This window comes from Diadema setosum, chromosome 2 (assembly GCF_964275005.1).
Source record: "Diadema setosum chromosome 2, eeDiaSeto1, whole genome shotgun sequence".
NCBI lineage: Eukaryota > Metazoa > Echinodermata > Echinoidea > Diadematoida > Diadematidae > Diadema > Diadema setosum.
In genome coordinates, this window is record NC_092686.1 from 39629954 (window position 1) to 39653483 (window position 23530).

The window sequence follows — 23530 nt, forward strand, 5'->3', positions numbered from 1 at the left end:
TTCCTCCCTCTTGTATCAACATGCTGTGAAATACAGTCAAACCTGTCTTAGTAGCCACCTGTCTATGGTGGTCACCTGCCATATAATAATGACCACCGAAAACAATTCCCTACAAGAGAAAAGCATGTTAAAGATCTATAATGATCTATAATGACCACTTTTTTGTCTCCCTTGGGTGGCCACTTTTGACAGGTTTGACTGCATTTTTTTTTTTCCCATGAGTAGTATGGCTATATTGTTGCATTAATCTGTGGGATCTTGAGTGATTTATTTTTTTTCCCACTCATTTATTGATAAGTTATGATTATTCAAGAGACCTGTTTTCTATGATGCATGGGCCCATATGCTGACTGGAATCCTCACAAACAATGAAATACCCCCCAAATTATGTTGCATAAAATCAATAATTGTTTTTTTCAGAGTATCTGGTGATCAAGTACCTTACTCGTACTTTAATTTGTGTATATGTTTGCGAAATTATTTGAAGAAAGTGAGGGAGAGAGAGAGGAAGTTAGATGAAGAGAGAATTTAGCGACAGCATCCAAAATTGCTGTCAGTGAATAATCAATTTGATACTTCCTGTGAGGCATTGTCATGTGTCAAAGACTTCTAGTGCTGTCGAGCTGTACACACACACACACACACACACACTCACAGGCGCACACATGACAAAGTGGAGTGTGCAATGTTAGACAAGTTCATTGCGGAGAATCCAATAAACCTGCCGCACATACATGATTGGTGCTCTGGGCATTGTCCTTGGGAGAGACAAGAATAGACAGTGTTACATAAAGTAGCCCCAGGTAATATCTCATGACCTCTTGTTAGGGATCAGTTGTACAGGAACTTGGAAGTTCCTTCTTCCTTTTTTTTTTAATTCATTTTATTTTTGAAACTTATTTTGTCAAAATTTGACCTCTCCTGACTACATAGATATAAAAAGTAATATCGTGAAGCAGTATGCAGTAATGCAATGAATATATAAACTATAGAAGCTTGAAATGTGTGTGAATACATGTACAGTGTATGTGTTGATCCAAGTACCATGTCCCCTCCCCCCCCCCCCCCAAAAAAAAAAAAAAAGAAGAAAAGAAATACTAATAATACAATTGGACTTTCTACAATGATAACCTCAAAAGTAGTGAATCAATAAAAATGCAATTTTAGAGTATGAAACTGATGCATTACCTACATCTTGCAGAGAGCCCATTTGATTTGCTTCAGTAGTCACAGAGAAATTGGGATCTTTGGAAGGCATAGTCACAGGCACAGTCACAGGCACATTGTCCTTGAAAAGAATTATCATATTGTGTATTTTCATGGAAACCAACTTTCTTCTACTATGTGTGTTTTTTTAAGAGGAAGAATTTATTTTTTAGATGAATGTTAACAGCCATCACTGAATTGTACACTGGAACTTCTCTCAGATCTTGTTTTCAGCTCAATGTTACAGTACATTGCACAAATCTTTCTGGAAAGCAGTGAATAAACAAATAGAATGATATAAACAATAAAATTGAAATAAGTACATAAACAGATAAATACATACATACAGACAGACATACATGACAATGAAAGAGACCTGATATACCAAATAAAAACAAACAAACAAACAGGCGAAAAACTGTGTTAGAGCTGCACGTATCTGTTTTATTTTCATGGAAACCCACTGTCGTTCACTATGTGGTGTTTTGTAACAGGAAGAGCATTTTATTTTGCGGACGAATGTGTAGATATCAGTCATTGAACTGTGCACTGAAACTTCACTCAGATCCTGTTTACGCTCACTGTTTAAAGAATGCATAGATTATCCGGGAAAGCAACAAAAAAAAAATAATGATAATAGTAATAAAGTAAATGAAAAATGAATTGAAAAAGAATTGAAAATCGATAGATAAAGAAAATAGAATAATGAAATAAAGAACACAGAAACAAACAGGTGGAAAAAAACAGTGGTAGAATTACACATATTGCTTTCTATGACGATGGAAACCTATTTCTTTTACTGAACGATGTTTCTGAGTTTATTTATTTTTTTCATTTTGCAGACGAATGTTTAAACATGTATCACAGCATTGCGCACTGACACTTCGCGCAGATCTTGTTTCCAGATCACCGTTATATACATGCCACGATTTTTCCGGGAAGGCAAAAAAAAAAAAAAAAAAACTAACGACACAAAACAAAAAATTAACGTAATACATAGATAAATTTAGAAAAAATAAATGTCTAAAATATCGCTACAAAACAGTGACAGAACTGCACGTATCGGTTTGTATTTCAATGGAAACCCATTTCTTTTCACTAGTAGTGTTTTGGAACAAGGGGAGTTTCTCTATATTGCAGACGAACGTTTATGCACACGTCACTTGCTTGTGCACAGGGACTTGGATGTTTTCAGCGAACTGTTTCATCGCACGATTCTTCTGGGAAAGTCAGGAAAAAAAAAGATAAAAATGAAATGCGAAACCGATACGTGTGGTTCTACCACTGTTTTGCCTGTTTGTTTGTGTCTCTGTATCTATATTCGTTATTTAACTATTTTACTTTTCTTAAATATCATTTTCATCTCTTTTTTTTTTTGTGGTTTTCCAGGATGAATCGTGCAATTTCTTTTCATTATGTGGCGTTTGTTTGTTTGTTTGTTCGTTTGTAACAAGAACAGATTCTTTATTTTGCAGACGATTGTTTAAACAGGCGTCACCGATGGTGTGCGCTGGGACTTCACTCAGATCTTGTTTTCAACTCACTGTTGAATTGCACGATTTTTTTCCGGGAAAGTAGAAAGAAAAAAAGATTAAGAATGAAGAAAAAAAATCGGAAATGAATAGATAGATAAGTAAAAAATCGAAGTTGAATTAATAAAAAAGAATAAAACAAGCAAACAGATGAAAATAATAATAGAACTGCACGTACCGGGAATGTATCTATATTGTAGATAAATACATTGATTTTACATGCCACCCACCTTCAGACAAACTACTGTCGAAGTCAGTCGAGTAATTATATTGTTTTGTATGTTTTGGTTGTATCTGACCATAGAATCGACTGATGAGAAATTAAAGTGAGTATTGTGTAATAACAAATTATACAGATAAGGATAATTTGATAGGAGCTCATAAAATCTTGAAACCTACTAGTATAGTTTTACCTCTCGCAAATTGTCATGTATGTTTTATTCACTTCTGAATTCGTTGACCTTGAGTACTGAATCGTCTTTTGACTGTAAGAATTGAGAGTTGTTACAGTTTATAGTACGTACCGAAAACAAACAAACAAAGAAAAACAGGAAACCAGAGAAAAGAAGTGTAGTAGAGGAGGATTAAATCAAATATGATATCGTCATTTATGTTGTGATGAAAAACAGGGGGGTGGTCCAAAGTTTTCATAATTTACGAGCAAGAGTAGGCCCTACTCATAAAATTAATTTCAATTAAGTACTTGCCAAAGCGAATCTGTAACTTATTTTGATTGATTTTCACTCATAATTACAACTGCTTTGCAATCATTGTCACTGCTGTACTTCCATCAGTTTTTTTGTTTTGTTTTTTTTTCTACAGCGCCACTGCTCAAAATGTGTGAAATTAGGAACGACAGGTGTTGTATCTATATTCATCCCTGCTCATGAGAGTCGTTTGTTTCGTATTTTCTCTCTCAAAATAATTTTCAACTCCCAGAAATTATTAAAAAGATCATTAGACAGAGAATTATTTTCTTCAATGAGTCCACTAGTAGGCTCCCACAATCATAATATTAAGTTCCACAAATTTAAGGAAATTAGCAATCAGAGCAGAGAGCTTGTGAAGTGATGGCAAAGAGTTTGGAAAACTGAAATCTTATCTATTTCGGGATGATTATTTTACCGACTCGTAGATACACTAGCCCTGAGGGAATATTGTTTCATATTACTTCAAACGGGACTACGTTTAGAGATATCATCAGTAGATGGTTTCCTTCGATAACTCGCCCGCGAACTAGTGGCCTTGACAAAAAGTATATGCCCCTCTCTTTGGGCATATAGATACAGACATCAACATACATGGAATACATGAAAAAAAAAATTCTTTCACACAACACACATACCAGTACCGAGGATGAGGGCATGTACACATCGCAACGTTCAAATTGTACAAGGTTCTGAAATCTAACCAAAACACCCCATCTGGACAAAAAAAAAAAAAAAAAAAAAGCGAACACGCACCACATATCTGTCCTAACATATTCCATTTTATCTTTGGAATACTCTAGTACTTCTCGTTGATGGATGTCTTTAAATAGTAAACAGTCAAACCTGTCTATAGCGGCCACCCAAGGGATTCGGGGGGAAAGTGGCCGTTGTAGACAGATGGCCGCTAAAGACAGGGTCGTTTACATGGATTTTCCCCTTGGAGAATTGTGTTCAGTGATCGCGTACGGCACATGGTCGCTATGGACAGGTTTGACTGTTTTACCATAGATTGTTCTAGAGAAGGTAGTTATCCTCTCAATTTTGACATCTTTTCTTTCATGATCTTTCTTGCTCAGAGAGCGCATAACCCACATTGTAAGTAGATGGGAAAAACATGTTGTCGCTGTCTTCGTGTTAGCAAGCAGATATTTTTTTTTTCTCTCGGACTTAATGGTCGCTGACTTTACTACATGTTCCTGCACTCACCCCCCCCCCAAAAAAAAAAAAAGAAGAGAGAAACAAACATAACAGACAAACACTAACAAACTCCGGCTTTCCAGCCACAAAATGAGGTTTGGCAGACTATTTTCCCCAAGCCGAGGTTTTGTGAGTGGTTTGATATGCATCTTGTTTCCTAACATAAATGAAATCGATACATTTGCGGGCGAGCGAAAATCCCGCCAAAGTTTGCAGACCTCCACTTGACTGAAAGGAGACGATAAAAAAAGAATATCGAGACAAATGAAGTAAGAACTTCAAATATCAGAACATGAATGACACTGTCCGTTCGGGGCAACTCGATAAGTACATGGAACCCCGCGACTTACAAACAAGATGTGGTGTGCGGCACATTTGATGTTGTGTGACGAAAATGTAGGTTAAGCCATGACTATTTGCTCGATAGTGTAGTATTATATTGTTTTTCTTTTTTCCTCAGTTAGGCTCAGGTGTCCAGTCACGGGCTGTTGTGCTCAGCGAGAGATCAAGACGGCCCTTACGGTCCCCAAACTCATATGCAACATGACTTGTGACGTCACTGAGAGAAACATTCTGTAAAGTATACTAATGAGGAAAATCGAACAATCCGTTTTAGAGTTATGAATAAGGAAGATATTATGTTAATGTGCGACCCAATCGCGTGATGATTCTGAAATGTTTTCGATATTGCAGCAATAACGAAATCTAGAAGAAAAATGCAGGAGGATCATCACAAAAACACATTTTCTAGAACAGGAGGCATAGTGAGTATTTTTTTTTTAAAGCAATAACAACGACCCCTCCCACCCCCCCCCCAAAAAAAAAAGATAGCAGAAAAGTTATTAAAGAATAAATAAAGTAAAACCCGAAGATAATATGGGCCCCTGCGGAACGGCAGATTTTTCATCTAGTTGTATAGCATACACTTGGCTTAGGCCAACCATGCCTCTGAAGAACGGGCACCAATACTGTTCAAAAATGTCGTAGGATTTCCCAATTACTTGAGCATTATGGTCGTCGTCTTGTGAAATCCGACGCAGGTTAGGTTGATGACCATTATTTCATACACATCACGGTGTTGCATAACTAATCATGCTTAGTCTATTAGTGCCTATTCCTACGATATACGTTTACTTCATGTCAAGTGAGCAGAGACTAAAGCTAGAACGATTCGCAGAAAATTACGCGAGTACTGTTACAATCTCCTTGGTAGTGGATCACTCGCAACTGTCTCATGATCATCGTGCTTCCGTCCGACAACGAGCAGTTCAGCAGTTAGACCAGGACCCAGCTATAGGTGTGACTCCAACACGCACATCAAATGCAGCCGAAGCTCGAACAGACATACTGGTGACGTCAAAAATACCTAATGCAACTGATGGACGATTACGTGCAGGAGATACCCAGTTATAATTATGATTGAGGTTGGAGAAAGATTTGTTAGTAATCTCCTTGCACATGCCAACTCCCTGGTAATTGCAGCGTATAGTCGTTAAAAGTTACATACTATCAAGGTGATACCTGTCTGGTACTAGGCGTCTTTGGGATAGTTTTATACCAAAGATGTACTATAGGCGCCTTTTTTTTTTTTTTTTTTTAAAGAGTTGGAGATGCATTATTCTGACGGACATGCCGGGGTGGGGGGGGGGGGGGCGGATGCACTTGTGCTCTATTCCATCAAGGAATCGTCAAAAAGAACGACAGCGGCAAGCAACAGACGTATAGCACATAATTTCACGTGGGCGTTATGTCGGCTCACGCTATATATTTTTATGACTCTGGCGAATCAACTATTAGACGTGGGAAGTAGCCCAGAAGGAAGCATGATTGGGCGATGTCACGCATGTTGGACCCCCGTCACAGGGACTATCATGATGACGTAACAGTTGGACTGATGGGTAGACAAAATTATTGGGAAGAGGTCACAGTAACCCTTTAATCACAAATCGTGTGATTAACCAGCGCTTGGCTAATACGCGTTGTTGTTGCAGGCAGGAATGTTGGGGGTGACGCTGATTGGATGAGATACAACACATTCAGGAGTCTGCCAAGAATATCGACAAACATTTTGGAAGCGCATCAAGGAAGTTCGCCCCAATTGCCACTTCCACAAACTCATCCAGAAATAAAACATAACCACGCATCCTTGCACGCACTAGGCGGTCACTGGATCAACAATTATGCTGAGCAAGGTCAGAAAAGACTGATGCTTTGCTTATCAATGAAATCGCGAGAAAAAGAAAAGGAGAGAGGTATGAATCAAATCGTAACAATAAAGAAAACAAACACGGAGGAAGAAGACACGGGAGGATAAAACATGACCAAGAAGATTTAGAAACAGTACAAGAATAGTAGGAGGAGTGTAGCAGCAGCAACAACAGCAGCAGTAGTATAGGCCTAGTAATAATATAGTAGTATATTTATAGTAGTAGTAGTAGTAGTAGTAGTAGTAGTAGTAGTAGTAGTAGTAGTAGTAGTAGTGTTAGTAGTAGTAGTAGTAAGAGTGGTATTAATAGAAGTAGTACACCTGTAGTAGTAGTACGTAGTAGTAGTAGTAGTAGTAGTAGTAGTAGTAGCAGTAGTAGTAGTAGTAGTAGTAGTAGTAGTAGTAGTAGTAGTAGTAGTAGTAGAAGTAGTGGCAGTGGTAAATATAGTAGTTCTGTAGAAGAAATAGCAGTAGTAGTTGTTGCTGGTCTTAGTGTTGTTGTTATTCAATCAGTATAACATAACATGATTAATCTTGGAGATGACGTCGTAGAATAGGGGGTCATCTTCGAGCCCGACACCAACGAGTAATATGGTACACGAGTTCGACATGGGGGGGGGGGGGGTGTCCATGAGTCATTCAGCCACCAAATCATATAGCCCATGAGCTTGACTCTATTGGCAAATAAGGCCCGGGAGTCCAACAATAGGCAAGCAAGGCCCACGAGTCCCACAAACCTGCCAACGAGACCGACACTGCGTACATTCAGCCCCGGAATGTAATGAGTGTCGGACTTGTAGGCCTTGTTTTCCTAGTCTCGGACTCATGGACCATATTTGCCTAGTGTCGAGCTCGTGGGCTTATGACTCATGGACTGTATGACTCGTGGGTTGCAAGACCCGTGGGCTGTATGACTCGCGGTTGTCGGACTTGGTGACGTGCACCCGTAGAATAGTAGTTGGAGAGTGATATTGGCAATGGTAGAAGTAGTATATTGCGTACCATGGTTGCATACGATGTAATTGGTATACATTACATAGCAGCGATATTTCACGATAACATATTTCGTGGTTTACGCTGTTAGAGGCATATTTCAAGAACTGCACCATTATAATTGTGACTTCTTTAATTTGGTCAACCATCGGACCATCATGTAATATTGTCACTGTGCACTGCAGGTGAGTGTGGTGTCATAACATCATCACGCAAAACATTTCCATGTTACATGTGTGTGTTTTTGTGCGTATATTTCTAAAGGTAATTAGTGTAAACATGTCAGAAAGTACAATCACCCCCACCCCACCCCCCCCCCCAAAAAAAAATTGTCATATCCCATTGTTTCAACTATAAGATAACTCGAGTGGAAGAGTTGTTTTTAAAATGGAAACGATTGAAAAAGGGGAAATTTAGATTTCTGTGCATGTTGGTTGGAGGTATACATGAGACGATGGACTTGCTCAGTTTGCAAGTGGAATTTTATTGTTTTACGAACCATGTGAAACCTCAAAATGCCTAACATGCAACATGTCCTCTTTTTTTGTTTGACTTTAATCTGCTCTGCCGATTGAAGTAAAACTTTCGCTGTTGCGACGGATTGAGTTTTACTCGGTATTTTTGAAGTCAGGGATGAGAATTTGACCTCATGTCTTAAAGAGGAAATTCATCCCCAAAGTGAATAAACTCCAAAAGAAAGAGAAGAATATCCCTACAGAACGTTTCAAACATGACAAAAATCGGATAAGAAGTAAGGAAGAAATGGTGTTTTTGAATTTCACATTTTTTTTTTTTTGGGGGGGGGGGTAACATTTCTTGACAAGTTCATTTGAATATTTACATGAGCGAGTTGATGATGTCCTGTCCTCACAATTTTTCATGTATGTTATAAATGTATATGAAATTCGGGGAAAAATGTCATTTTTAGTTATTACAGGTGAAAATATATAATATTCTCATATCAACATAATATCAGAGGTAACATTTGTTCTTTTTTATTTTGGGTAATTTTAAGGCAAGTTTTATATTGATACAGCTGAAAAATGAGATTTTTGTCATTTCTGTACGGGAAATGAATAAGAAATAGTGAGAGCATGACATCATCACCAAAACTTGCTGATTTGAATATTCATAACGACTGGTCAAGAAGTGTTTTCCCGAAAAAGAAAGAAATTTCAGAATTTTCTTTTTACCATTTTGATCATTTTTGTATTGTTCTGCAAGGAGGTTTTTTCTCTCTTATGACATTGAACAAATTTTGGAGTGGATTTCTTCTTTAAAGATAGTTTCGTCGGCCAGTTAAACCTTTGACCAGTTTCCTTCTACATCAGGAACGCAAAGTCCGGAAATAATTCTAGGAACTAAAACCACTGCAACGAGGACGCTGTCTGGCCCCAGACTACCGCAAGGACTACGATGGAGATTAATTGTCATGTCTTCTAGAGTACTTCCGATCCGCCCCATGAAGAAAGACCAACTCATTACCAATGTTGTGATACGTGAGGCTTAACATGGTCATTACAAACAGTAACCTGTTTGTGTTATAGGGTGTCAGTGACACTTTTAGAGGTTGCATCGATTCTTGTCGCATTCCACACAGACACCATCCACAGGCACGAGGTGACAGTGTCAATGATATGACAATAGACAGGTTTACAAACACAAATTCTGCGCTCAACTCTTATCTGTCTGTATAACGCGGTTGCTCTTGACAACGAGAAAAAAAAAGCCCCATAAAGAGATTGTATACTATTGGTGGAGATGAGGATTTGGCTTTTAACTTTTTGCGAGATATCAAGAAACCACTTGTGAAATAGTACAGAGCATGCTATATTAAGAAGAATTCAAAATTTATTTGATGAAAATCGGTTTTGGAATGGCTGACATACTCAAAAACAAAGTAAAACAAAGTAATCGTAATAAAAGATGCGTCCCACCTTATATTAGGATTGCTCTGTTTTGGGTATCTCAGCCATTTCAAAACCAATTTTCATCAAACAAATGTTAAATTCCCCTTGGAATTACATGCTCTCTCATATTTTCATAATAGGTTTCTCATCGTATCTTATCCAAAAATGTTAGAAACCTGACGTTACAAGTGTTGTAGGTCTAAACCAAAACTATACAATCCCTTTAACATACGTAAAAGGAATTCGAGGGAATGGCACATGCGAGGTTTTATGTGTGTTTTATTTTTTTCTAAGTTCTCTAAATGTTTCTTTGTATTGTAGTACTATCATCACTTGCAGCTATCCCATCCAGTTATGATAGTAGTTAGATTTAACCAAAACTCCATAACTTTTTTTTTTTTAATGCTGTCCGATGCCGTATCTTGTCTAGGAACTAGATGTATGACCTAATTGATAAGAATTGAATTTTTAGATATCAGTCATGATTGTCAAGATAAAACAAGTCAAATTTTAATTGTTATCGTGGCCAATCAGGAGCTTGATATATCAAAATGTTGTAACATTCCCCAAGTGCCAAGTGAAAAAAAAAAGGTGTGGCTGGATCTAAGACTATGTATCTTCGAGACCTTCTACCACAATTTAAGAGTGCATAATTTCCAATCGTTTCATCTCTCCTCATAATTCACATTTAGGTCTATCCCAGACTGTATTGTACTTACAACACTCTCCCCACCCATTCATGTAGTTGATTTTTTTGTTGTTGTTGACCTATCCAGTCGGTGTTTGTTATCTTCAGTCGTAGGCTGTCGTTAGGCATTCTATATGTCACCAAGTACGTATACATCAAGGTTGAAGATCAATCCAGACATAGCAAATATTTCACCCCACCCGGTGATGATTGTCGATGAAAAGCTTCGTTGCTTTTTCTTCCTGCCATGTCTTCGTGTAAACGGCTTCTCACCCATCTGTCTGCGATGTGAAAATATTCAAAATGCATTAATTTGGAACGACAAACAGCATGCTTTAATCCAAGGCTTGCAAGTGACGTAAGCACAAAGACGAGCATATACAAAAGCAATTTCAAGATGTCATTATGAATGGTGGAATATTCCATACTCAGAGTTTGTCTGTTTGAGTCAAGGTTGTTTTTTTTTTTCTTATAGATATATTTTGACAAAAATTATCTATATACATACGATAATACAGCTTTTCTTTGTCCAAGGGTATTTGGAGCTTTAAAGGCCCCTGATATATCCAATTATATGGCTGGTCCCGTGTTCAGGAGGACTTATGCTGAAGTGATAAGGTCTTCTCAAAACAAATTCAGGAATTACTTGATTTAAGTATATATATCAAATGTTTTTAATCACTCACTTTTTCATTTTCTGCACTCACTGATCCCCACCTCTGATAAATCTTTCTCGCCGAATATGATGTCATCAACGGTAAAGATAGTCTAAATTGATGGTATGCACTTTGCCATAACCAGGTGCACCAGCTCTCAATATAAGGAAAGATGTCATGCGATATACTTCCATCTCACCGTTCACGCTGTACCCTCTAACTTGGAACATTGATTTTTTATGGCAATGTCCACCATAATTGGAAGGTTCTGAATTGTAATGGACCCGCCTTCGCTGTTACCGAGTATGCGGTTATTCATTTATCAAGGTAATAGTAAGGTGTATGGTGTAAAAGGGCTTGTGATGCTGATTTCACCTGACATCACGAAATGTATAAGAGAGTTGCTATTCAGGGACGGAACTTGGTAAATGCAGCAAAAGTGAAATATGAAATGATAGAAAAACTGCTGTACATATTTTGCTTTTAAAAAAAAAATCTACAATTTCTAATTGGTAGTCCCATCTACATCAATAGAAGTCGGCATTTAAAGGAAGCCCGAGGACCTTTAAGAAACAGGCGAGATATATCTTACATTTCCATTCACAGGGACGCTTTGATGTAGTAATACGGGCGTTTCACATGGTGATGAACACGAGATACCAGAATGTCACCGCAAGCCCGTCCTCCGTGAGTCTGTGTCACCGTTGTAAGTCATTGGTAGCGGGAAATGTCTTCGATTTGTTGCGGGAAATCGCGGTTGAACTTGGGGCAAACCTCCCCAGGAGACTCCAGCGTTTAGGCCAGGGTAATTCTCTCGCGTTTAACCGAGTCCACATCCCCGCCTCGTGATTGGATTAACGACGGCATCAATGCACGCCAGTGGGAAGATCAAGGGTGGACTTGTGGAGGCAGGGAAGGAAAAACTGAGAGAAACTGACAGGAACTCAGCTTACACTTCCCAACGTCACTGTTCGGATATGCAGCCTATTGATATCCACGAATTCGAGCTGGCAAGTTATTTCGGGCTTTCAGTAATATTTGAACCCATCGTCATTTATTTTGTTTTTAATTCTTTTGTATGGTTATATTTCTTTTGGCCTTGTATAGTGTAGTTCATCGAAGCATTGTTTCAAAACTGATGATGTGATTATTGATGTATTTTCTTGTCATTGAGGCCTGGGTAGAACGTTTATGTTTACAATTTATATTGACAATATCAATTACTTTCACTGATTAATGAATGGCCTAACCAGCACAACGATGGCGTTCACATAGACATTCATCAGCTATAAACACACACCCACACGCATTCACATACAAAACAATACACACACTCATATATGATATTTATTATACATACATATGCATATTAACCTACATAAAATATGCATATACATATACATAATATGCATAATGTATACATATAAATTCAAATGTTGATAACAAGTTTCCTAACCTCATGTGAACTTCGTTTCTTGACCACATCTATATATACTATGATAAAGCTATAAATAAAAACACTCTAACCTTTGGCAAATCCAATGCGTTGAAACACTGGACACAAGAGCCCTGCTGTCATGTCTTCTTCAGATACATTGTTTTATCTCTTCTGTGTAAGGGTAGCTATATACTACAGTGTATATTAACCATGGAACGAATTATTAACGTATAACTGCAAAGACGTGATGTTGCGAATGCCTGCTTTCTTTCTTGTGTATTCGTGTGTATGTCCGTAAGTGTGTCACGTCTTTTAAAATATTCAGATGTTTAGTTTAATGTATATACTTTTATAGTACAGTTACTTTAGAAGGGTAGACCTTGCAATAAGCATCTTAAATATACATATAGTTATAATGGGAGAACCATTCTCGACTAGCACTTGTGCTAACTTTTGGTTCCCCTTTAACAACATTATCTTCTGTTTTCTATTTTTTTTTCTCAGAACCTTTGTCTATGCATTTATGTCTATATTACATACTTATTCATTCTCTTTGCCTTTTCAGTGATTAATGAATCACAATGAAACTAAATCAATCATACCACATGTATTCTTATGTAAGATAAATATAAGTGTGTAAAATATATGCTTGCATAGCTGTAAGAACCTGGTATATCATTGTATTCTCATAAAAGATTTTCATGTTATTGTATCTTACCCTATGTAATTTCATGTTATCACGTTATCATATTCACATGTATGTTGTTGATAAACTCAACTCAACTCAACTCAAAATGAATACAATCTTTTCAAGTGATTAAATGAATAACCTAGAAATTGATTTTCCAACAACATGAAATGAATGAACATCGACATCTTTCCTTTTTCCATCAGCAGTGCAATTGGGGTGTTCATAAAGAAATGGGAAATATGCAAAACTCTGAAACAGCATATAAAATATAACTAGCAGCGTTATGAACGTAATATGGGAAATCCTTTGTTTCTTTGCGAGTTTCACCACCGCAAACCTCGGTGAAAAAAAAAAAAAGAAGATAAACACAATCTGACATTGGCAGATGGAAATGCCATCAAAACTCTCGCTTGCTTACTTTTGTAAGAGGCGGCCCTACGTTCACCCTTCTGCAGGGAGTGGAGTGGGTCTCGTCAAAGGGAAAATTCGCCCTAACATACCATGTGGATTCAGCGAATTAAGAAATATTATTAGAACGCACACTGAAGTGTGAAGAGAATCGGAGCCCATTCAAAAGTTATGAATTTTTATGGTTTTGCATGATATCACAGTAGTTTAACTATATAAAGAAAATATAAATATAATTCCACAAATATATTATAGAGATTTCTTCATGAAACGTGCACATTCCCTCGATTTGTTGATGACGTGTGGTTATGGTGATATTATTCTTTATACTTTTTGAATACTAACAGACTAATGTGTCAGGTGCCCTTTCATTACGCTAGAACAGGTTACACAAATTCGCATAGAAATGATTACCCTAGAATGAATTGGATATTTTAATTTCAAATCGCTTTGAGACAAGAGCAAAATTCGAAGTGAAAGAGAGTGTTAGTGTGCGTATGTGTGAGTGGAGTGTGTGTGTAAGTCGTGTGCATGAACGCTATGGGACATCCGTAATCTCAGTAGAGTTGTTCGACTGATCTCTTTGATGCGTGCGTACCTTGTACACTGTATCATGAATGACGGTGCTATGTTACGCACTTTACTATTCCAGCGAGCTCCCATTGACTGCGAAGAGAAATGTACATCACTGCGCATGCTCACAGGAAGCGCGAATGATTGGCCAACAGTGTCAACTCTCTGTCGTAGACCACGCCTCCGCACCGCAAAAGTTTTTTCAAGTCTCTCAGCGAAGGCCGGATTGGTCGATGGCGGTCTTTCTCTCGTTCCGCTAAAGGCAAGCTTTTAATTGATGAAGTCGTTCTCTGAACTCTAGTCCACGGAGAGACTGGGGTTTCGTCGGCTGCAGGAACATTGCCGTCCACAATTTTGGACAGACAGTAAACCTACATCAAGGCACTTGTCAGTCTTAATCACATCGAGAAACTCTCCTGCTGATGTTGGTAGTGTTCTTGGTTCCTTTGTTTGACATCAGCACCACGTATACATATTCAAGCGGAAAAAAAAAAATATCGTACACCTCTCACAGCAGACTTTCTCGTGATCACTTTCGGACCATCGTGCATCCTTTCTCCAACCAGAAGGAAATTGGATTTACTATCGTGACCAATACGTACTGGAATTATCCTTTGCACACCAAGGAGCATTACCTTCAGTGCCTTGTTTGTTTGAAACAAAAATCAAACAAGTAGGCCCACCATCAATTAGGAGCAACTTCTTCCATACCTAGTAAGTAATGCAATTTGAAACAGAATTCATTTTCTATCTCTTTCTTCTTTTTCACTACGATTACAAGACCAATCTTTCAGAAAGAATGTTCCAGAGATGACAATATACCCTATAGCTTGTCTTGCACAAGAAGGCAGATTGAAGAGCTGACCAAGATCGTCACATTAATGTAAAATGCCAGGTTTTCTCTTCGTTGACTAGGATTTGATTTGTTATGTTCATGTCAACTCTAGATTCATACCAAACGTTCAAACCTCTTTTCAGAGGATTGGATGTAATCACTTTTTCACTGTATCGAAGTTATACTGTACTGAGCTGAGGTGATGACGATGATGATGCTGATGATAGTGATGAAATTAACAAACCCTGTAGAACGTGATAGAATATCATTAATATGGAGAAATGGGGCAATCAGGTGATACTGACGATGATTACGCTAACGGCAATGGTGATATTAATAGTGGAGGTGATGATGTTGACTATGACGTCGGTCTAAAAAAAAAGATAAAAAAGAGATAAAAAGTTTATGACAAAAATGGGTGATCGTGATGAAAGAGGATGAATACATGTCAGGGACCGATTAGATTCTATAACCATTATGCAATATTATTGCATTTGCTATACATTGTAAAAAAAAGCATGTACACACAGACCATGACACATAATTTTATGATAACGTACATTAACAACAACAAACACAAAAACCAACGTCACAAGGTGCGATATTTCCTCCTGAAACTCTCGACCCTAAATCTCTGACAAACTTTCGCTGTTTGAAGAGCTATAGGAAGTAAGATTGAAACCATGGAGGAACGTCTGGTGAACACGTTTGCTGGTTGGTTTCAGGACTCCTCTATATCACGTGACCCGATGTCGCGTCGATACCACCTGTTGTTACATTTCGTACTTGGTATTACGATATTTTTAAAAAACAGAAGGAAGGAATAATGTATTGTGATCATGATTACTTCAGATTTTTGCTTTCTAAACAAGATGATTCTCCTTCAATCATGCATAACTGTCAGTTTTGAGAATACTCAATAGCATCTTTTGAAGAAAAAAAAAAAGTTGCATCTCGTGCGCATTTCCACGTATTTTCCATACTCATTCGCAAAGTGGAAAGGATGTTAGGTTTCAAAAGATGAAGAAATTAGTTCGATGCAATGTAGGAATGGACAAATGGTATAATACAACAAATCAGTTGATAAAAACACATTTCAATCGAATAAGAGAGCTTAAAAATAAACAAAGGACAATTTAATACTCTTAGACAGGACTAAAACCGCAAAACTTCTTCGAGGGTTAGCAAGGCACTGCGGCGTCCTTGCAAGATAAATGATATCAGTTAAAATGGATAATTATGGATCAATTTCGGTATGAAACTACGTGGGATGTAATGGACGATATCAAGTGTGACGACCGGGTTTTTTTTGGGGGGGGGGGGAGGAGGGGGTGTTTGACGGAGGAAGTGAGGTTGGTGGAAAACGAGCCCAACGTAGGAGGCAGAAAACGTCTCGAGAGACTTAAGCATTTCCAGATGTTAGATTTGGTAGCGAGTGTTAATAATAGTCTACCTTCAGTTCTTTGAAGTCGCATTAACGTTTTTTGATGTTTTCGCCACTGATGAATGATTAAGCCTCATTGAGGTTCATGGCAAAGTTCTTGTCATGATGCCGTGAATTAAGCAAAGAAAGACACATCATTTACTCCTGTCCTTTCGTGAAGTCATACAGACGGCATCTCATTTCGTTTTGATCTCAACTTTCGTGTCTTGTGAGCAGGTTAACGATAATTATCTTATATACGATCATGAACAAATGGGTTGAATTTCACCCCTCTCTGCGTTGAATAATGCTCTTTATCCACCATGCCAGCTTGGTATCATGTCTTTGTGAACGCGAATTTAAAACACGGGTTCTGTGGGGGAAAAAGGGAAAAAGATGTACCACACATTTTGATAAAGGGTACTCGCAAATGTCTGTCAATGGTAAGAGTGTAACGTCATGAACTACCTTTAGGGACGAGCTACAATCGGATGTTGACATGCCACAACAATTTCTCCCTCGATAAAAGAGGAAAAACCGAAAACAAACAAACAAAGAACAAACAAAACAAAAACTTGATGAGAAAACAAATGACTGAAGCTCTAAGCAATTTACCAAGACTAACTAACCACTCGCCTGTGCATTTTGCAGCAAAATATAAAACATATGCAGAATATTTCCTGTTGAAGATTGACTTCGACATTCGCATTGACACATTCTATTCCCACGCCGGTGCTTCTTTTACACCTGACGTACGCATCACATTCTAACCGCCCTGCATGGTATCAGCAGTCGGTATCCATGCCAACGCTACATGGAACCCTCTCACCCCACGTCACCTTGGTCCTCACGACCACTCCCTCATCGCCTGCAGAACCAAGCCAGCCGCGAACGACTAGCCTGGGCCGACAAGCCCCATATTAGGGTGGGGCAAATCGGTTTGAAGCTCCAGCAAACTGGGAGTGATTTAAATGGTAAGAGAGATGTAGTACAGGTTTCATGGCATTAGCTCTTGCGACAATTGCTCCCGTGAAATATCTGAACGCTAAGCCAAACATTGATTATACACACAAAGACAAACCTATTTAAACCCTATAAACAGGGAGGTCCTCCCTGCCCTAATCCTAATCCTCACATCAAACTAAACCTAAAACCCTATCACAACCCTAATCATAACCCTAACCATAAGTCCTTGGAGAAAAGAAGGTCGGAGCAATTGTCACAGGAGCAAAATGTCGTGTCACAGACAGATGCGTTTGTATCATCTCCCCAGTTGAATGTAGGCCTTCTAAATGATATGCATGCTGTTTGTGTTCAGCATAATATTCCCTTAATGATGGATATCTCAAAATGCCATCGCTTGATGATTACGGAGGAAGAACAATAGAAGAATCTAAAAGTACTGTGGATTGATGGGGTAGAAATAATGATGATAATACAAGAACTTAAAGGTACTTAGGATTGATGAGTTGGGGAGATATAACAGGGTCTTCTTCATGCAGGGTAGCTTCTTCAGTGTTGGTACTGTTCTACCAAAGGGACCTGCAATTTACTACTCTAGCATTGCCAGGTACCCATTTATACACCTGGGTCAAGAGGGACATGACGAGTAAAATATCACGCCCAATTGGACGTAAGCACTGGACGAGATTCGAACTCGAGTCCTGAGATTGGGTATGCCCCAGATCTTGCCACAATGTAATGAAACGAAAGGTCAGGGTAGGGCAAGACAGAATTAGGTTGGGGCAGTGTTTTGTCTTTTGTTTTTTCTCGTACGCACACCACACCCTCTCCGCCGCCCTGAGGGAGATTGAAATCATGCTAATAATGAGTTCCTCGTGAAACAAAGTTAGTTACCATGGGCGAATGGGGCAGCGGAAGGAGAATGTTTCGCAAAATTGATTAATCTTAACGAAGGTTCCGCTCAAGGCCATGCACGGCGGGTTGCAGGAAGCTACTGCACTATATAGGCACAGGGAGGGAGGTGTCAGCGAAGTTCCCTTCCGTCGGTCTCACTTTTTTGTTGTGTCGATGTTTTGGCATCACCCAACTGAGTGGTGCTTCCGGTACAATGTCGGAGCAGCGTAATTGGTGCAAACCGCATTATATCGCAAACACATTTTCATCTTTCGTTCCAAAACTCGTGAGATGTTTCCGTGCACGAAGGCTGTAATTTTCATCATCCTTGACCAAAAAATAGAGGCAAGGGAAATGGATCGTGGCACGGGAACTGTTCAAGGGTTTGATTATACATAGTATTTCACGATGAGAGTGTTTAAAACTGTCCACATCACTCACAAGAATATTGAAAATGTTTCATCTTCTCACGAAGTCCATCCAATGACATTATGAAAAACATCGAGTGATAAACGACACCATTAAATTGGAATCGTAATAAGTATAACCATCTTCTCGCGAGAACGCCATCGTGCTGCACGGCATAGCGTGGAGTCTTGTCCAGTTTGTGTAATGCTTATTATTAAAAAAATACATAGAACAGTCAAAACTTTCAATGACTGTTATGAGATGGAACAATTACATCCGAAATAATATGTATTATTTGTGACAATGTCCTGGAATATGCGCTAAATGACACCATCATAAAAGGAAATTGAATACTATTTACTAATGATATTCCGGCATCAACCAAGATGGCCTATAATCTACGTTGTAACACGATCTCCTTTTTCGGGTTCACCTACTGATGAACTTATGTTAAATCTGGAGGGCTGAAGACTACTCGCTGAAATGCTAATCATATCTTCACTCAACATACCTTTATTCATTCGTTCATCATCATCATCATCGTCATCGTCATCGTCATTATCATATGTTGACACTACAGAGGAAAAAGTAATATGCACAAGGTAGAAGAGGGTATCCGTAAGGCGTATATAGGACTTAAATCTTCTTAATAAGATCATACGAAATTCATGTTTAGTAGATCGGAAGTAACAACTGCTTCTGTACAGTAGGCCTATTTGGTACCTCTAGCAAAGTTTCAAATCAGGATAACACAACAACAACAACAACATGAAAATCCTCTGATATTGCTGCTTTAAAAAATAAAAAAAAACACCAATCAATTAGCTTTTCAAAACAATAGCTGGCGGTAGACACTAGAGCAAGAGTTAGTTTCTGCAGCGTAGGCACGTACTAAAGTCTCCTTTCACGCACTAAAGTCTCCTTTCTCCGTTCAAGAGGCTTGCCCCTTCCCGATGAATGACACAAAATGATGGCTCGCCCTACTTTGCCGGGTCAGACGGAATGCTCTAAATGCTGCAGTAATTCTCGTCTGTCTAAATTACGCGTTTGATGCGGTAACATACCGTGAGTCGTGCAGTTCATGATGGGTCAAGTCTGATCGATGTAGTCGGATTGTGGTAAAAACAGACAAACAATAAAAATCATTCAGTATGATTCGTTCACCGCAGGTCACCCTCATCCCTCCCCATCCACTTTCACGAGCTCATCAAGACGGCGGCGCCTCAACACTGTCGTGTATTTCACATCAACACCCCTTCCCCACCCCCGGAACGCATGTTTGCTCAATGCGCCACAGATTAAAGTGCACCTTACACTTCATGTTACAAGTTGGTTGTGTTGTGTATAATAGGGTAAAACTGAACAAAGAGAATGGCATGTTTTCTTCTATCAAAACCAGACACAAAATGTCAAGAAAGTTTCAAGTATCCTGAAGAAAATGTCAAGCAACAATGATGTCACAGCCACGATCACATAATATGCAGATTAGATGAGAAGATGATGTTATCGTCTCATAATCTGTGATCCTTTTACATACCACGAATTTTCACTAACATTACTCTTTTTTTTTAGAGCCGAAGTAAAACAAACAAACAAACAAATAAACAAACGAACAAACAATTTTGCATCTTCGCATCACATGGTTGTTGTATGGTTATAATCTAGCAATAATGACACTTCAGTGTATAGGGAGAAAGTGTAGTTGCCGAGGTATGGTGTAGAAACCAATTGCAGAGTTGTGAGGTAATGATAGTAATTATGATCAGCTCATCTTCTTTTTTTTTACAATCAATGTTAAGACCAGTGCCAAGCAATAATTTATCAAAAACAAAATAAAATATGTTTGTCAGAATCAAATGATGAAATATTACCCTGAGCAAATTAGCATATGTCCGATCGAAGTCTCTGACGAGATCTTAATGTCCGTGTTTGCGCTTGCGTGTGTGTGCGTGTGTGTGTTTATTTGTTTGAGGAAGTACGCGAAAATAGCTCAATGCCAGCACTTCATAGCTCTCAGTGCCACGTGTGTAAATCCTGACGAGGAGGTCCCAGAATAGACTCTTATAGTGTACTGTGGCCAAGTTGATTGCGAGCCATGCACAGTCACATGGCATGTGCCTCGGAGAAAGCAAGTCAACACCATGTGCAAAGTTGGCTCCTGGATTGAAACATTAGTGGAACAGAGTGTCGAAAACAAAAACACGCTGAAGAAGTTTGAAATTTCCTTCGTTTTGTTTTATCTGTTCATTAATAATTATACTAGTCGCAACCACATACTAGAAGTCAAAGATGCTTGTCATTACCCCCTATTAAAGTGTACATAATCTTCACTGTTTGGTGTAGTTGACGACATGAAATCAATAAGAAAGAGAATCATCCTTTGCATGAAATCTTTGCGTTGTTGTCAAAAGCTAAAACGATTACTATGAGGGAAGAAATCATCTACCAAAGACATGATTTTAAAAATACCCTGCTTAAAAACCAATGGGGGAGGTATGAGGAAATGCCGTCATCGTCTCATCCAATGTACGAAATATATATATATAGATATAAATATGAATATATGTATATATATATATATATATATATATATATATATATGATAATGAGGGAAATATATTTTCATATCTTTCTGATATCGCGGTGGATTTTGCTGAAACTACACTATTCTGTCTGATTTCATCGTGGTATTTATCAAAGTCAACTTGCAACAAAGTTTTAACTGTATTAGGATTCATTCTCCTGGGACAGTTGTGTTGAATTACCTCTTTGAATATTGTTGAATCGCCTGTGATTAATTCTGTTTTAGTCAAGCTGAAAAAAAAAGCAAGAAAACACACACACACACACACACAATTCCATTAGAGCGGATTCTCCAACAGTAAGACATTAAGACAGTTATCCAGGAGATTCATTACAGCGCATTAATCTACTTTCTTTTTTTCCCCCAACTGATGCAGTTTCTTCGATGATCAATAGGCAGATGATATTTTAGCAGCGATTCCATTCTTTGTCTAAACTCAAAATACCATGTCGTTTCAACCAACTTGCAATTAGCTTTCGACTATGATGGCGGGATCGTCTGAACTTGGCTACAAAATGTTGTCGTCTGCCTCTATAAATAAGGTGTGTGACTCATCAGCTCATGCAAGTTAAGAACGTAACAGTGGTTATTTCCATTCCTAAAGACATTATCCGATACTTCCAGTTTATAATTTTACTGCATGGTCTTATTAACCACACTATGAATATATTAGCACAACGTCAGGTGAACCAATATATAATAATCCTAATAATAGACCTTAATCACTGAAAAGTAGATCTCTCCCTCTTTTTTGCATCGAATTAGGTCGCAAAACCTCGTGAACGGAGAAATATTTGCCAAGCTGGCCACCTGCTGCCTGGTTGCTCTGGCGGTTTATATTCACATAATAACTTGTTACTTTTTTTTTTTCATGTGTGTGTGTGTGTGTGTGTGTGTGTGTGTGTGTGTGTGTGTGTCTGTGTGTGTTTTAAAGGACAGATTAGTGAAAAGAAAGTGTGTTATATCTAATACATTCTTCTACAAATATGTTCAACTGTCCACTTTTATGTGTGACACAATTGTAGCACATAATTATATGCTTGTGCAATTGTGCACCTTTCAGACCAGAAAGGTGCAATGTTGCACCCGTAAAGGTGCAAAGTTGAACCTATTTTCTTTGCTCACCACGTTGTGGATATGATGGAGATTTACATAGTGGATTGACTTTTATGATAAAGAAATGCTCATATTTTTGTAGAATAGATTATTTTCTTAAGAAAATCTGTTCCCCACTAACATCGCAAAAAGATGCCAGACACAAACATGACGAATAGCAAGAAAATAAAAATTGACGTCATGAGAAACGACAGTATCATAGCAGGGAACATGTCACTTCTCATTTCGCAAACTGAGCGAAAGATACGTGATATATACGCCGGTGTACAGGAGAGATAAGCTGGCTTGGAATCATGAACTTCCAATTTTATATATACATATATATACAAAAAAAAAAAAATGTGACAGACCTTTGTCATTAGCCGAATCATTATTCTATTCGGTTAGTTTTTTTTTTTCTTTCTATAACACAAATGCCATATTTTATACCTGAGAGCAGCTTGAAAGAATATAATAGTACGATGTAATTGGATACACGCTGAGGATGAGTGATAGACCACTATCAGCGAGGACGAGTCGAAACATTGAGGGGGATTGTAGGCCTACTAGATGGGCCTTTTCGTTGCCGAATGGGTGGTGATTTGCTTTTGTTTAAGTTATCTAATTTTCATCTGATTTCATTCTTTTCTGTTTTTTTAATGGGGCAAGATACATCCTATCCTGTCCACCCTTCCGATCTTTCTTGCGGGCTTGTCTGGATGTGTCACAAGGAAGAGCCCTGTATCCCCATCTCAGAGGTCACTCTGATCTAGGGCAAGCCACCTAATACATTGTACAAAGCGAAGGATTCATTGTAATCCGCTTGGGCTACTTTATAATTCCGCTAGAGACGATACTCTTATAGTGGGAAAAAAAAAACACCAACAACAAATAATCGATTATTACGTAAGTGTAATCAACGTGGGCATCCGCAAAGTCATCACCATACAAGGATCTCGCGTGTGGCGAGATGTGGGCATCTTTGCTCGCTAACGCTCGATAGTGGATTTATCACCGCCGATTGAGATATGGAGCATGACAAATTTAAGAATTAATCTGGCGCATAATGGATCACATCCAGTGAAGTGAAAGCCAGGGTCAATCTCGTAATCCCATGTCC